The sequence below is a fragment of the Delphinus delphis genome, chromosome 2 (assembly GCF_949987515.2).
Source record: "Delphinus delphis chromosome 2, mDelDel1.2, whole genome shotgun sequence".
Lineage (NCBI taxonomy): Eukaryota > Metazoa > Chordata > Mammalia > Artiodactyla > Delphinidae > Delphinus > Delphinus delphis.
The window spans coordinates 82,208,564-82,226,943 of record NC_082684.1 but is presented as its reverse complement, the minus strand read 5'-3'; positions in this window follow the sequence as shown (position 1 = coordinate 82,226,943).

The following is an 18,380-nucleotide window of genomic DNA, read 5'->3' as shown; positions in this document are numbered from 1 at the left end:
TCCACTTCCCAGATGCGCAGGCTTAGCGGCCATGGCCCACGGGCCCAGCCGCTCCGCGGCACGTGGGCTCCTCGCGGACCGGGGCCCGAACCCGCGGCCCCTGCATCGACAGGCGGACTCTCAACCACTGCGCCACCAGGGAAGCCCCACATAGCCCCTTTTAATCTAGCCCTTTATCAACAGCCCATAGGTTAGGAACACCAAATAGTATGCTGCAATTTTAGAGATTGTTGTCTACGTTTACCATAATTATAGAGGTATTTAAAACTTTTGCATTTTGCCATTGGGAGAGAAAAATAGAAGGATTGGGGGTAATCAGTTGTTGTGGACACATCTTGAAGTTAAATCGAAGCTATGTTTTGTTTGCCCGTGGCTGTCTGACTTCAAAAAGAGCCAGGGTTTTTGAAAGTTGGATATTTGCAAGTATTCGAAATTCAATTGCTTAAGTTTCTCAACCAGCCACTGACCTTCAAAAACCAGAAGATCAATAGATTATGCTATTCATTTATGATGAGGTTTAAATTCTCAATTTAATCACCTATTTAATCACTTAATTAGGAACTGTTCTCTTCTTCAGGAATTATTAGTAATCAAAAAGGTTTTTTATTTTTTTCTTTTTCTCTTGAGCTTGGGATGCTTGAAGTTAAATTTACTTTTTTGTTCTCAAGTCAAATTGTAGGTCGCTGAGTTATGAGTATTAGTATTCCTAGGAATCCCCTAGTCCAAACTTCCATTACATAGAAGATGACACTTAGGGTCAAAGAGGAAATATAACTTTTCCAAATCCTCAGGACTCATTAGCAACAAAGAGATTTGGCCTGAAACCTAGATAATTTGTGGGTTGTCATTTTAGAGCTCTTCATAACGTGTCCAAAGGAGGGTGATCATTTTACTATTTAGGCAAAAAAGTTGTTTTATTATTTCAACATTTAACAAATACTATTTTAATTGGGGATACATCCTAATGTTGAACAACAACAAAATATCAGTAAAAATTCAGTGAAGTAATTTACTGATCAGTTTGTTATGAAATGTTGTCCACACTGGCTAATTTACATGAGGAAAATCATTTGGGAAATGCCTGGGTTTAGCTGATTCTGCTTAATACTGTGTAAAACAGTAATTTTGTTATTATTTTAAATTATAAAATATTTCATGCATACAAAAAGGTTAGATAAAAATCTAATAGATACTCATATTTCCACCACCAGATTTAATAAATGTTTCAAATTATGGCTTTTAGTTTTATCTATGTGAATATCATGTTAATATACAAGTATAATGTAAAAAAATTATAATGTAGTATTCAATTGTATTATTTATTTTTCTATTCTCCAAAGATAATAGGTAGGGTTTTTTTTCCAATTTATTTCTGCTTTCACAAGCAGTACTGCAATTAACATTCTTATATACTGTTCTTAGTACACATGGAGTACTAGGATATATAACTAGAAGTAGAAGGCTGGCTCAAAATTCTTTCTTCAGTTTTAACAGATATCGCTCAGTTATACTAATTTTCCCTCCCACTAGCACACATGAGAGCTCCTGTTTTCCCCATCCTCATATATCCTTGGAATTACAACTTTAAAATGTTTATCAGTCTTAATGAGAGTGAAGTGGTATCTCACAGTTTTAACTTGCATTTCTTTTGTTACCAATGTAATAGATGATATTTTTATATGCTTTATTGCATTTGGCTCTCTTCCTATGTATTTGACTTGCCTGGTCATAGCTTTCCTCAATTTTCTACTGAGTTGTTGTTTTTAAACTGACTTGTCAACATTGTTTATATATTCTGGGTACCTATTCTTTATCTGTTATATATGTTGCAAGTATATTTTCCCAGTGCATGGTATATCTTTTTTTGTTTGTTTATGATACTTTCTGAAATACAAAAATTTTAAATGTTAATGAAGTCAAATGTATCGATCTTTTAAAAAGCCTTATCCTTTATTTGCCTTATTTGCAAAAAACTTTATTATGTTTGCCAATATTTTCTTCTAAAGGAGTTAAAACTTTGCTTTTCTTAAGTCTTTAATCCATCTGCAACATATTTTGAGCATAGTATAAAGATAATTCGAATTTTACATTTTTCCATGTGGATAAGTCATTGTTCTTGTACTGTTTATTTAATGGCCTATCATTTTTACCTTCTGTCCAATACCACGTTTTCCTATATATGTGGATATTTTCCTGGGCTCTTTATCCTGTTCCAGTAGTCTGTTTATCCCTGCAAATACCACATGGCTTTTAAACTAAAGATTTATAGTAAGTCTTGACAGTTGGTGGGACATTATCATTCCTCCTTCTCCTCTCCTTCTATACAAAATTATCTTAGGTGTCTTAGCCTTTTATCTTTCCACATGAAACTCAGAATCAGCTTTATAATAATGCTGTTGGGATTTTGATTGCATTGAAGTTATACGTTAACTTGAGAAGAATTACCGCTTTTGTGATAATAAATTTTCTCCACAAAAAAAATCATATATTTTTCATTTATTTAGGGCTTCTCTTATGCTCTTTAAGTTATTATTAAAATCTTCCATATAAATATCCTAAGCATATTTGGTTAGATATACACTTAGGATTTTTATTCCTATAGTGAATGAGATTTTTAAAAAACTGATCTTATATTTTCTTTTTTTTTTTTTTTTTTGCGGTACACGGGCCTCTCACTGTTGTGGCCTCTCCCGTTGCGGAGCACAGGCTCCGGACGCGCAGGCTCAGCGGCCATGGCTCACGGGCCCAGCAGCTCCGTGGCATGTGGGATCTTCCCAGACCGGGGCACGAACCTGTGTCCCCTGCATCGGCAGGTGGACTCTCAACCACTGTGCCACCAGGGAAACCCTATATTTTCTAATTGATTACTGCTAGCATATGGAACCATTGCTAATTTTTTAATAGTGTATTGCCTATCTAGAAACGTACTTTTATTAATTCCAATAATTTTGTTTCTCATTTTCCTATCCTTACGTTTTACTTTATTTTCTTGTTTTGTTGTACTGTATAGATAGTCCAATAAAATGTTGAATAAAGCCAGGAAAACAGGCATCCGTATCTTGTTTCTGACTAAACTTGGGAGGCTTCTGTTGTTTTGCCATTAAGTATTTTTGAGGTCTTTTTGATAGATGTACTTTATCAGTTTAAGGAAATTTTCTTCTACCCCCAGTTTGTTATAAGTTTTTAAACTATTTTTTCATGCAGTGGACTTATTGGAGGCTTCATAAATTGTGTCAGCTGTAGGTTTAGGTTTTTTTTTTTTTTTTAACCTAATTGGTATGTAGAGAATATATTGTAGGCTGAAAATATGATAGCTGCTGACTTAGACTTTAGAATCAAGAGGAAAAAAAGGTGTCACATGAGAATGTGTGACTAAATGTCAAGAAGTTCTATTTAATAAATGCTGAGGCTATGTTGAATCCGTGCATGCAGGCCTTCCTTGGGTACAGGAGTTTTGAAGAAATAGGTATAGGAGTCTAGTGAAGCCAAACAGCCTGGTGCAACGTATAGACTATGGGCTTATAACAAGTAATCAACACTATTCACAAATACGGGTCGGAAGGCACACCTACTTAACACAATAGAATTACAAAAGTCTTCAAAGTTCTTATGCAAATGGCTTGGGTTAACTAGCTTGTTTGAATCCAAGACCTGTACAGTCATTATTACTTTTAAACAGAGGCTATGCTACAGTTAGTTTTGGTAACCTCTCTGTGTGCACATGTGCCCCTGCTCTATCTAGCCTGCTAGAGAAAATCATCAGCCTTTCCCACAGCTGCTCTCCTGTATTACAGAGTGGAAACAAAGATTAAAGAGTCTTGGTAAGTCACTATCCGGGGCTTGTTCTCCACTTCAAAAATACCTGATAAAGAAGGTCCTCAAACACGGGAGCAACCTAAATGTCCATCAACAGAGGAATGGATAAAGAAGATGTGGTACATATATATAATGGAACATTAGCCATAAGAAAGAATGAAATAATGCCATTTGTAGCAACATGGAGGGACCTAGAGATTCTCATACTGAGTGAAGTAAGTCAGACAAGAAAGACAAATATCGTAGGATAAGCTTATATGTGGAATCTAAAAAAAGGGTACAAATGAAATTATTTACAAAACAGAAATAGAGTTACAGACATAGAAAACAAACTTACGGTTACCAGGGTGTAAGGAAGGGAGGGATAAATTGGGAGATTAGGATTGACATATACACACTACTATATATAAAATAGTTAATTAACAAAAACCTACTGTATAGCACAGGGAACTCTACTCAATACTCTGTAATGACCTATATGGAGAAAGAATCTAAAAAAAGAGTTGATGTATGTATAACTGATTGACTTTGCTGTACAGTAGAAACTAACACTGTAAATCAACTATATTCTAATAAAAATTAAAGAAGAAAAGTTCTCAACATCAAATCAGTTGAATTCCACAAATGTTTATTGACAGCCTGGTTTGTCAAATGTATTGTGTGAGCCATCATGTGACACATGGAGAATTCCCAAAGACTTTACAATTTAATTATAACAGGGAGCCAGTGGAGACTGAATTTGAAAATTTTGAAGATGGAGTACTGCTAGTTTGAAGTTGAATTCAGTTTTGGCTTATAAAGTGAGAGGTAGGAATTAGTCTCTAGGGAAACCTTTTTCTTCATCTTGGGAGGGATTGTTTTGCTTTTAGTCATGTAGATTTAAATAATGGGCCTCACCACCTACTGTTTGGGGAGCTCTGAACGAAATGAAGTAATGTAAATGTACTTGCTTCAGACTGCATTGTAAAATAATTTGTTAAGTAAATCGAGTGTACTACCACAACTGTACTCCAGCAGAATTGGATAATTTTGCCCTTGAAATCTGAATGGAGGTTGCCTAATGGACAGAAGTTGATTTTTCTTTGATTATTTGTGTGTGAGTGTGTTTGAAAACAACTCTGCTGTTTATAAACTGTTTCCTCTTTTTTTTTTTTGCCTGGGCACAGAGCTAGAGTATTATTTCTTACCCTTCCTTACAATTAGTTGTGACCTTGTGATTGGTTCATTGTCAAAAATATGTAAGTGGACGTGATGTGTGTCGCTTCCAGGCCAAGGCTGTTAAGAAGTGTATAGGACTTCTCCATGCTCTCTTTCTCCTTTCCCTTGATGGATTCAGTTGACAAAGCATCTAGAGAGTGGCAGGGCCCCAAGATGAAAGAAGCCTGGGTCCCTGAATTGAGAGGACCCTTACCTGCAGATCTGGAATGCTATATTTGATCATTAAATGAATGGAAAATAAAGTATATTTGTTGAAATTTTTTATCTTATTTGTTACAGCAGCTCATCTGACCCTAATTCATACAGTGTTCTTGTCTAAGCACTTCTTCATAGCACACTGGGGAACTGGACTTCTACCACATACACGTACAGTCTCATGTGTTCACTTAACATGTGAGGAGAGGCTGTGAAAAGGAACTGACATCGATCCGGTGCAGCAGAACATGGGTTGAACCACTGATAGCTCATACATGGCATTTTTTTAAATATAAATTTATTTATTTTTGGCTGTGTTGGGTCTTCGTTTCTGTGCGAGGGCTTTCTCTAGTTGCAGCGAGCGGGGACCACTCTTCATCGCGGTGCACGGGCCTCTCACTGTCGCAGCCTCTCTTGTTGCAGAGCACAGGCTCCATAGTTGTGGCTCACAGGCCCAGTTGTCCGGTGGCATGTGGGATCTTCCCAGACCAGGTCTCAAACCTGTGTCCCCTTCATTGGCAGGCAGATTCTCAACCACTGCGCCACCAGGGAAGCTCTACATGGCATTTTTGAGATAGAATAATTCAGATATTAGGAAATAAGTTTTCAGAATATTATCATTGATTCACTTCTGTGTTCTCTGAGGGTGAACCATACTTTGCGGGTATGGAGTAGAATCTTTTTCAAGGGAATCTATGGTTTGACTATCGATCACCCAGGGGTGGGAAAGAGAGTGAATCTTAGGTTAGGAGAGCTGGGGTTTAGTTAGGCTTGGGTTTGTAGGGTGGAAAGGCCTGAAGATTTTTGTTAGTGGCTGTTGAGTCTGACAAAACCATAGGGAGGCCTGAGTTTTTAGATTGAGTTTAGCCTTTTGGGGTTCCATGACTATATATATGTATTTTAAATTTTTATTTTTTTTGTGGTAAGAACACTGAACATGAGATCTACTCTCTCAACAGACTTTTAAGTACACAATCTAGTATTGTTATCTACAGGCACAATGTTATACAGCAGATCTCTAGAACTTATTCAGCTTACGTACCTGAAATTTTACACCCATTGTCAAGTTTCCCCTTCTTCCTCTGCCCAGCCCCTTGTAACCATCACTTTATTCTTTGCTTCTATGAGCTTGACTATTTTAGATACCTCATGTAAGTGGAATCATGTAGTATCTGTCCTCCTGTGATTAGCTTATTTCGCTTAGCATAATGTTCTCAAGTTTTATCCATATTGTCACATATTTCAGGATTTCCTTTTTTAAGGCTGATTCCATTGCATGTTTATATCACATTTTTTAAATCCATTCATCCGTCATGGACATTTAGGTTGTTTCTACATCTTGGCTATTGTGAACAGTGCCACAATAAACATGGGAGTGCTAGTATCTTTTTAAGATCTTGATTTTGGTTCTTTTGGATAAATACCCAGAAGTTGGATTGCTGGATCATATGGTAGTTCTATTTTTAAATTTTTGAGGAACGTCTATATTGTTTTCAAGAGTGGGTTGCAACATTTTGCATTCCTACCAATAGTATACTAGGGTTCTAATTTCTCCACAACCTCACCAATGCTTGCTGTCTCTTGTTTTTTGATAACAGCCATCCTAACAGGTATGAGGCAGTATCTCATTGTGGCTTTGATTGGCATTTCCCTGATGACTAATGATGTTGAGCACCTTTTCATGTGCCCACTGGCCATTTGTTGGCCATATATCTGTTGGTTATATCTTCTTTGGATATGATCAGATGTTCTGATAGCCACTTCATGTTATAGTTACATTATTAAACCTTCAGTGAAATATTGCTGAAAGTCACAGACTGGTCTCAGTTATAATGTGGGGAATCAGGGAGGAGAATGTTTACTTCCTGAGGTCAGAGTAGGGGGAACTCATTGGTAGTTCACCAGCAGCAGATAGACATGTCTACTGAAGTGGTGAGCACATAAGTTCATCCACAGCAGAAATGAAGTATAATGTTAGAAAGCTGGTGTGGAAGAAAATGGGGTTCTTGTCTTCAGAGTTTATGTGAGGCAGTACTCTGAGAAACTCTTAGAAATACCTGGGGGAAGCTCTAAGTAGGCTGTTTTCCAAAAATAGGCCAGTTGGGGTATGTATAATTATAGTTTGGATATGAACAGTGTCTTTATTTTATAGTCATAGGCTGGCGAGGCTGCTGAAATATGGATGACATATTTAAGTTTGATATGTTTCATTTTTTGCTGTTCAAGTCAGGACTTCTAGTAGCACTGATAAATGAGGATTTAAATAGCCAATAATGGACAGTGTGTTTAACACCACCTCTGTCATACAATATATTTTATGTTATATTTTTGTTTATCCAAATATCTTTATTTTATTCTTATTCTTCAATAATTTTTTCAGATATAAAATTCTAAGTATGAAATTATTTCTTCTCACAACTTTGAAGATATTATTACACTATCTCTGATTGAGAAGTCAATTTTTAGTCTAATTCATGTTACCCTACAGGCAATTAGGCTTTTTTTTTTGTCCCCCTGACTGCTTTTAAGATTCTCTTTTTGCATACAATCTGTCTTGATGTATGGATTTTTTTTTTTTTACTTGATATTTATTGCAATTCTTGAGTCTAAGGAATCATATTTCTCATTAATTCTGGAAAACTCTCAGACTTTTTGTCTTTCACTTTCATCATTCATCCACTCTCCTTATTCTTTTTTTGGAACTTCAATTAGACATATGTTGGAGATTCTTGCTATATTTTCCTACCTAGTCTCTTAACCTCCTTTTGTACTTCTGAGCTGAATTCTGAGTAGTATCTTTGGATCTATTTTCCAGAAAAATAAATCTCTCTTCAGCTATGTCCAAACCACTGTTTAATCCATCCAGTGAGACTTTTAAAAACAAACAAAATCAACTTTAATATAGAACAGTTTTAGATTTACAGAAAAATTAAAAAGATAGTACAGAGAATTCCCATAAACTCTGAATCCAGTTTCTCCTATTAACATTTACTGTAGTACATTAGTATAGTGCATTTGTTGTAATTAAGGAACTGATATTGATACACTATTATCATTAGTATATTTATTGCAACTAAGGAACTGATATTGATACACTGTTATCAATTGAAGTTCATATTTATTTATATTTCCTTAGGTTTTTTCCTAATACCCTCTTTCTCTTTCTCTTCCAGGATCCCATATTTCCTTTAGTTGTCATGTCTCCTTAGGCTCTTTAGTTGTCATGTCACAGCTTGTGACAGTTTCTCAGACTTTCCTTGCTTGGTGATGACTGTAACAGTTTTAAGGAGTACTGGTCATGTGTTTTGCAGATGTCCCTCTACTAGGACTTTTCTGACCACAGAGGTAAAAGTGCTATTTCTCATCATATCATATCAAGGGTATATACTATTATACAGGACTTACTTTGATCACCTGGCTGAGGTAGTGTTCATCAGACTTCTCCACTATAAAGTTTCTCCGCACACAATCCACTTTTCATACTGTCCTCTTTGGAAGGAAGTCACTACATACAGCCCACACCTGAGGTGTTGGGAGTTATGCTCTACCTCCTTGATGATGGAATATATAATAAATTATTTGGAATTCTTCTTCATGGGAGATTTGTCTCTTCTCCATTTATTTATTGGTTCAACCATTTTTTTAAGTCAGTATAGACTCATGACTATTTATTTTACTCTTTGAGTTATATATAGTCCAATACTACTTTATTTATTTTGTTGCTCAAATTGTTTCAGCTTTGGCCATTGGGAGTGCTTTCAATTGGCTCCAGTGTCCCTGTATCGTTGTTTTTGTTTTTGTTTTGCACTCTCTTACTTTCTGGCACTATAATCTCATTTTGTATATTTCCTTCTCAAGTCCTAGAATCAGCCATTTCTCCAATGACCCCTGATTTCCTTTACTGGAGAATGGTATTAGAAACCAAGACATAGATGATCATTGGTGATCACAGGTAATCACTGAATGTGAATTACACTTCTTATATCTTAGAAATACTTGTTTTTTTAATTGACTTTTACTTTTTTATCGTCTTTTGCTCTTTTTCATATTCCCATTCCCTTAAAATTTTAAAAACATATTGAGCATACATCTTTTTTTTTTTTTTTCAGTATGCGGGCCTCTCACTGTTGTGGACTCTCCCATTGCAGAGCACATGCTCCGGACGCGCAGGCCCAGTGTCCATGGCTCACGGGCCTAGCCGCTCTGCAGTATGTGGGATCTTCCTGGACCGGGGCATGAACCCATGTCCCCTGCATCGGCAGGCGGACTCTCAACCACTGCGCCACCAGGGAAGCCCGAGCATATATCTTTTATAGTCTGTCTCTGATAATTCCAATACCTGAAATGGTTGCAGGTATATTTTAAAATTTGTGTGTGTTTGTTTCTGAGACTTTTTGTTCATGGTGGCTTATTTTCTTGTAGGAGTGCATTTAAAAATTATGAATTAATTTCTGTTATTTCTCTTATGCATAGAAGTTGTCTGAGGCCTAAGGTTGAGGCTGTATTCTCCCAAAGAGGGCTATTAATTGCTTCTGCTAGATAGATGCTGCAGGGCCCTATGGACTTTATGGCCCTTTAAGTTACAGTTCTAAGCTTATAGGCTTCATGATCAAGTGAAGACTTGATTTCTCCAGGTTGATTTCTCCAGGTTATGCATTCTTCAGAGAGATCTTAATTTTGGAATTTCCATCTAAATTGATGGTCATATGAGTCCAGGTTTTATAATAGAATTGCCTTCAGTCTATAATGCTTTCCTCACAATATTAAAGATTGTTCCTAGTCCTAATATGTACTGAAGTACTTGGCCACAGGGCTCACAGTACAGAGTTAAAGCACAGGCTCTGCAGGAGACTGCCTAGATTCCAATTTTGGCTTTGCTACTCGCTAGCCTTGTGACCTACATTTTGTGACCTTTACCATCTTAATTTCCTCATCTACAAAATTGGGATAATTATAGCACATACCTCATGAAGTTAACAAGGATGAATTAACACATGGAAAGTACTTAGAAAAATGCCTGGCACCTAGCAAGTCCACTTTGTTGGCATTCATATATGATGTTTGGGTGGCTGGAAAACTTCAGTTCTTGCTTAGCTTCCTTGACTTGCGTTTACTTTTTGGCCTCAGCAAATTTCTCTTACTTCATTGCAGGTTCAGCTATTCATTTAAAATAGTTGTATCAGTCAGGGTTTAGGGTTCACTCAGAGAAGCAAAATATAGGTAAATAGAAAGCAAGAGAGGTAGATGGAGAGAGAGAGAGAGAGATTTGTTTTTGTTTTACAAGGATTTGACCTTAAGCAATTGTAGAAGCTGATTAAGAAGTCTCTGTAAGGCGCTTGTCTTTGCTGGGGCTTGAAGTCCATAGGGCAGGCAGGGAAAGATGGATATAAAGAGGTAGACAGCAATAATAATTTGGAACTCACAAGCATGAGAGAGAACCCATGAGGACAGAGTGAAGACCATGTCAGTTCTTTTGGTCTCTGACATTGGTGATATGGGTATTCTGAAGATGGTCCTTTGCCACAGAGCTAAACACACACACCTGGCCCAGGAGTCAGAGAAGCTGAAGGAAGATTTAGGAAGAGCTAAGGTGGAGCAGTTAATGTAGTTATTTCCTCAAGCCAATAGGGTAATCCAGCAGAGAAGCAACATGTATGAGTTACAGAATGGTTGCTGACTCACTCCCCCTCTCCAAACCTCTCTCGTGGCCCACCCCTAACTGGAATCATACAGGAAAGGGATTTCTGGAAAACATGGGTCAGCCTAGCCAAATCGACATATTATGAAGCCACCACAATAGTGTTCTTAATATTTTATGAGGCATTGCCAGATGTTATGTAGGGGTAGAGTTTCAGGATCTCTAGGTCTCCTTGTTGGTTGATATGGAATTCTTGACTGTAAGCTTTCAAAGGATAGCTCCAATACCTAGCACATTAAATGTTACACAGTAGCCTCTTAACAAATATTTGCTGAATAAATGAATGAGTATGATGTTCTAGATATCATGCTAAGTGCCAGGGATACAAAGCTAAGACATGTTTTTTCCTTCCCTCATGAAATTCAGAGTCTAATTAAATAAGACATATAGGTGAAGATACATACATTAGAAATATTTATACATATGCACAAACTTTGCCAACATATATGGTGAACAATTAAATTTTGATATAAAAATAATTGTTATATTATGCATTTTTCAAAAATGCATAAAGGGGCTTCCCTGGTGGCACAGTGGTTGAGAGTCCGCCTGCCAATGCAGGGGACACAGCTTCATGCCCCGGTCCGGGAGGATCCCACATGCCGCGGAGCGGGGAGCCTATGAGCCATGGCCGCTGAGCCTGCGTGTCCGGAGGCTGTGCTCCGCAACGGGAGGGGCCGCGACAGTGAGAGGCCCACGTACCGCAAAAAAAAAAAAAAAAAAAAAATGCATGAAGGATGACTAAAAGAATTTTGAATCTAAAATTCTAGTTTTCTAAATTTAGGTCAAGGGAAGATTGAGATTTGTGAGAGATATTAGACATTCAGTTTGGGTAGAAAGGTTTTGGAGTAAAAAGTTCTGATTCTGCAACTTTATCATAGAGAAGAATGATAATTGTGGCAGAGACTGGCTAGATGGTCACCAAACCTGTTTCCTCCTTTTTCTGGGCTCACAATGAGACTACAATTCCCAATTTTCCTTGCAATTAAGCATTGCCATATGTCTGGCAATAGATGCAAGTGACATGATGTGTATCACTTTCATTTGTGGTACATATAAATCTCCCACATGTGATCTTCCATACTCCTTTCCCTCTGTAGCTCTATGCAGATGAGTATGACAATTTTGCAAGTTATATGTTGAAGATGTCTTGAAAACCATGTGCTGATGATGGCAGAGTTATAAGATGGAAGGAGCCTGAGTGCCTGACCTCCTGTTTAGAGGAGAGCCGGCATCTAATTAGGAAGACCTGCCAATGTCACTTTATCTAATACAATAATTTATGATGAGATATAAGAAATTTGGCTATATATATATATATATATATATATATATATATATATATATATATGAAATAGGGAGGAAGGGAGAGAGAGAGAGAAAGAGTGTATGGCTATGCGGAGAAATACATTAAAATAAAAAGTAGAGTGGTATTGCGTGTCATGGTATACTGATATTCAAATTCAAATTAATAGCCAACTTGATGATCCAATATTCACCATCAATAGCCTAATTGAATTTAATCTATTTTGTAGAGCCTTGTTTGAATGTTTCACAAGGGATTGGAAAATCTCCAAAAATGCATTGATTCCCAAGCCTGTGAGGTTCATTTGATTGGTAGTCAGAACATCAAGAATCTGAAATGATTGTATTAATTTTCAAAAAAGTGATCTCAGATAATCACTTTTCATTCATTAACCACAAACCTCCAAAATACACACACACACACGCACACACACACACATATACATGTTAAGTCCACTTGAATAGAATTTGTATATATATTCATGTACACACACACACACACACATTAATTCTATTCACAGTGAATAGAATTCAGGGCAAAGGAGTTATACTTTTCAACTTTCAGTCTTCCCTACTGTATGAATTTTTTAAAGGAATTTTCATACTTTAAAAATAATGTGCCTGGCTTCCCTGGTGGCACAGTGGTTAAGAAGCCACCTGCCAATGCAGGGGACACAGGTTTGAGCCCTGGTCCAGGAAGATCCCACATGCCGTGGAGCAACTAAGCCCGTGTGCCACAACTACTGAGCCTACGCTCTACAGCCTGTGAGCCACAACTACTGAAGCCCGTTTGCCTAGAGCCTGTGCTCTGCAGCAAGAGAAGCCACCGCAGTGAGAAGCCTGCGCACTGCAACGAAGAGTAGCCCCTGCTCACCGCAACTAGAGAAAGCCCATGCGCAGCAACGAAGACCCAACGTAGCCAAAAATAAATAAATAAATACATTTATTAAAAAAAAATAATGTGCCATCTATGAGTCCTGATATCAAAACCAGACAAAACATTACAGGGAAAAAAACTATAGACCAACAGCTCTAATGAATATAGATGCAAAAATAATGGAGAAAAACTACTTGATCAAGCCAATAGATTCAGTAAAAGCATTTGACAAAATTCACCACCCCTTCATGATAAAAACTAAAACAACAAATTAGGAATAGAAGGCATCTTCCTCAACCTGACAAAGGACATCTAGGAAAAACCCACAGCTAACATTATACATAATGGTGAAAACTGAATGTTTCTCTTTAAGATCAGGAAAATGACAAGAATGTCTGCTCTGCCACTTCCATCTAACATTGCACCAAGTTTCTAGGCAAGGAAATTAGAAAAGAAAAGGAAATAAAAAGATTTAGATTGCAAAGAAGAAGGTAGAACTTCGTCTTTTTGCAGAAGACATGATCTTGTATATAGAAAATCCTAAACAAACCCCTAGAACTAATAAATGAGCTCAGCAAGATGTCAGGATATAATAAGATCAATACACAAAAAACAATTATATTTCTATACACTAGCAATGAATAATCCAAAAATGAAATCAAGGAAACAATTCCATTTATAATTGTATTTAAAAGAATAAAATATTTAGGAATTAATTTAACGATGTAGTGTAAGACGTGCACTGAAAACTACAAATCATTGTTGAAAGAAATTAAACACCTAGATAAGAATGAAGGCCTAAATACAATGAAAGATATTCCATTTTCATGGATTGGAAGACTTATTATTGCTAAAATGGCAATAGTACTCAAAGCAATATACAGATTCAATGAAATCTCTATTAAAATCCCAGCTACCTTCTGTACAGAAATTTACAAGCTGCTCTTAAAATTTACATAGAAGCATAAATGATCCAGAATAGCCAAAACAATCTTGAAAAAGAACACAGTTGGAAGTCTCACACTTCTTGACTTCAAAAATTACTACAAAGCTACAGTAATCAAGACAATGTGGTACTGCCATAATGATAAAACTAGAGATCAATAAAATCATATACAGAAATAACTGTCATATTTACAATCAATTGATATTTGATAGGATTGCTAAGACAATTCACTGGGGGAAAGAATAGTCTTTTTAACAAATGGTGCTGGGACAACTGGGTATCTACATGCAAAAGAATGAAGTTGGACCCCTACCTCACACAATATACAAAATCAAGTCAACATGGATCAAAGACCTACTTGTAAGAAATAAAACAAATACCTAAATTTGAAAAATAAAACTTTTAAAAAAATTTTAAAAAGAAAAATTAAAGCTTTATAAAATCTCTTAGAAGAAAGCATAGGCATAAATCAATGTGACCTCGGATTAGGCAATGGATTCTTGGATATGACACCAAAAGTATAAGCTACAAAAGAAAAAGAAACAGACAAATGGGACTTCAGTAAAATTAAAAATTTTTGTGCTTCAAAGGACACCATCAAGAAAGCAAAAAGAGGGCTTCCCTGGTGGCGCAGTGGTTGAGAGTCCACCTGCCGACGTAAGGGACACGGATTCGTGCCCCGGTCCAGGAAGATCCCACATGCCGCGGAGCGGCTGGGCCCGTGAGCCATGGCTGCTGAGCCTGCACGTCCGGAGCCTGTGCTCCGCAACGGGAGACGCCACAACAGTGAGAGGCCCGCGTACCGCAAAAAAAAAAAAAAAAAAAAAAAAAAAAAAAAAAAAAAGAGAGAAAGGAAAAAGAAAACTAATGGAATGGGAGAAAATATTTTAAAATCATATATATGATATGGGACTTGTATCTAGAATATATAAATGATACAACTCAATAATAAAAAGACAAATATACCAATTTAAAAATGGGCAAAGGATCTGAATAGATGTTTCTTTATAGAATATATACAAATGGCTAATAAGTACATGAGAATATTCTCAACATCATTAGCCAACAGGGAAATGCAAATGAAAACCACAATAAGATACCACTTCACACGCACTAGAATGGCTATACTAATCTTTTTAAAAAGGTAATAATAAATTTTGGTGAAGATGTTTAGTAATTGGAACCCTCTTACACTGCTAGTGGGAATGTAAAATAGTGTAACTGGTTTGGAAAACAGTCTGTCAGTTCCTAACAAGGTAGCATAGAGTTGCCACATTATCCAGCAATTCCATTCCTAGGTATATACCCAAGAGAAATGAAAACTTATGCCCACAAAAAAAATTATACATGAATTTTCATAGTTGTATTGTTCATAAGAGCCAAAAGGTGGAAACAACCCAAATGTCCATCAACAGACAAATAGATAAGCAAAATGTGAGATAGCAATACAATGATATATTATTCAGCAATTTAAAAAGATGAAGTGGTGATGCATGGTACAACATGGATAAACCTCAACAACATTTGTTAAGTGAGACAAGTCATCACAAAAGATCACATATTGCATGGCTCCATTTAAACAAAGTGTTGGGAATAGGCAAATAGAGATAGCAAGTAGATCCGTGTTTGCCTAGGGCTAGGAGAGTTGTGGGCAAATGGGCAGTGACTGCTAAACGGGCATGTGGTTTCTTTTTGGGTGATGAAAATGGTCCAAATTTGATTGTAACGATGGTGGCATAACTTTTCAAATACACTGAGACTCATTGAACTGTACACTTAAAATTGGTAAATTATATAGTGGATGAATTATATCTCAATAAATTTGTTACTAAAAAAGTTAAGTAACAACATGTCATGTTTTGTGTCCCACTTTTCTCATTTCTGTTAAATAAGGAGCTGAGTCACATGGGTGGTTGTTTTCTTCCATTTCTACTGTTCTATAATTCCACAGTTTTGTGATTACCAATGAACATCAATATTGTCATACACACTGTATTTTTAATGGCTAATGATTTTTAACAGTTCTAATATAATCTTCAAATTAGTTTGGAAAGTTTCTACGGTATAAATAACAAACCAAAGATTATTCCATTTGTAAACCCACAGAGTAAAAACCACTGCTTTCCTGGACCATTTGAAGAGTCACCACTGGTATATGTATTGAGCCTTGAGAACTAGGTTTCTATATTATCTTGAGCAAAGAAAACACTATATATAATTTAAAATTTTCCATCAGCTTACATTGTTAAAAACTGTCTTAGTTCCACTGCCTGAGCAGCACATTCAATATACCGATTATACTGATTAATCAAGCACTAGAGAATAGAACTGAATCAAAATTTAATGTCCTGGGACTTCTCTGGTGGCACAGTGGTTAAGAATCTGCCTGCCAATGCAAGGGACATGGGTTCGATCCCTGGTCCGGAAAGATCCCACATGCCACGGAGCAACTAATCCCGTGCATCACAACTACTCAGCCTGAGCTCTAGAGCCTGCAAGCCACAACTACTGAAGGTCACACACTGTAACTCCTGAAGCCCTCATTCCTAGAGCCCATGCTCTGCAACAAGAGAAGCCACCCCAAGGAGAAGCCCGCACACCGCAATGAAGAGTAGTCCCCGCTCGCCGCAACTAGAGAAAGCCTGTGCGCAGCAATGAAGACTCAACGCAGCCAAAAATAAAAATAAAATAAATAAAATAAAATAAAAAATTTTAACGTCCTTTGGAGAACAGGCAGACAAAAACTTGGCAGAGCATATAAATTAAAGGTATATAGTGCAGTGGCAGTGATTAGAACTAAGAGGCTGTGATTTGATCCAGACCTTAGGCTTCTTGAAAAATACCATTTTTTAAACAAATATCTATGACCATTCATTAAATGATAAAACCAGACAACATAAGCCAACACAAAGTTTCAAAATGTAATCACTTCCAAGGATTAAAATGATGATTTTCATCATGTAGTTTGGCTCTTCTGGCATATGATGAAGATGGAAGAAAGCAGGCTCTTCCATCTGTTTGGGACTTGGACCCCTACGAGCAGGGTTGATAGATGAGCTTCCTACAGCACAACTTCTAACAATGTATCTCGTGAATGGACTTTGGGAACCAGTAGCTAGAGGATGGCTCGTCTGACCTTCAGTAAGAGAAGTGACCTTCTCAAAACAAGGACACAGGCTCATAACAGTTGGAAGTGGTGATATCAATAGTAAACAAGGCTCTGCAGAAAGTGTCATATTTATGTGTGAGTAATCTGAAAGAGCTCATGGTCACCAAAGGCTATTCAGAAAGGCACCACAGGGACTTCCCTGGTGGCGCAGTGGTTAAGAATCCGCCTGCCAATGCAGGGGACATCGGTTCGAGCCCTGGTTCGGGAAGATCCCACATGCCGCGGAGTACCTAAGCCTGTGTGCCACAACTACTGAGCCTGTGCTCTAGAGCCCGTGAGCCACAACTACTGAGCCCGCATGCCACAACTACTGAAGCCTGCGCGCCTAGAGCCCATGCTCCACAACAAGAGAAGCCACGACAATGAGAAGCCCACACACCGCAACAAAGAGTAGCCCCCACTCGCCACAACTCGAGAAAGCCTGTGCGCAGCAACAAAGACCCAACAGAGCCATAAATAAATAAATAAATATTAAAAAAAAGAAAAGAAAGGCACCACAGACAGAACAACACTAATTGCCATGTCCTCTTTGGATGCGAGGAGGGTTCTATGTAGTTATCCAGAACTACAGCCATCATTAAGATAAATGCCACTTCTAAAAATAGAGATAGTTGGAAGGGCAAAACATAAGCAAATTAGTTTAGAAGGGACTTCTTTGAAGTTACAGGGCCAGAAAAAAGTATAGGTTAAACCTGAATAAGAAGGGAACAGACTAAAGAAGAGTGCAGAATTTTAGAGCTAGATGGAACCTAATAATCTTATCATGCTTTGTATTTACAGGAGAAGATAAACTATACTGAGATAATAAACCCAGAAATCTCTGTGGCTTAACACAACAAAAGTTTATTTCTTAGCCACACATGTCTAATTTGGGTTGGCACTTTCATACATCTGATTATTCAAGGTTTAAGCTCTTTTTATATCACAATGGCACAGCTTCCAAAGTTGCTGTGGCAAGAGAATAAAAACAGGGAGAGGGCACCCTGGCTTCTCCCAGAAGAGACACATGACTTGGGTTCATATTTCATTGTCTAGAACATAGGCACATGACTCCAACCCAAGGAAGCTGGGAAATGTAGTTTCCCTGTGAAACATGGAGGCAAAACATAATACTGCTTCCAGGTCACTATTATGCACCATCTTCCAAATCCAGTTA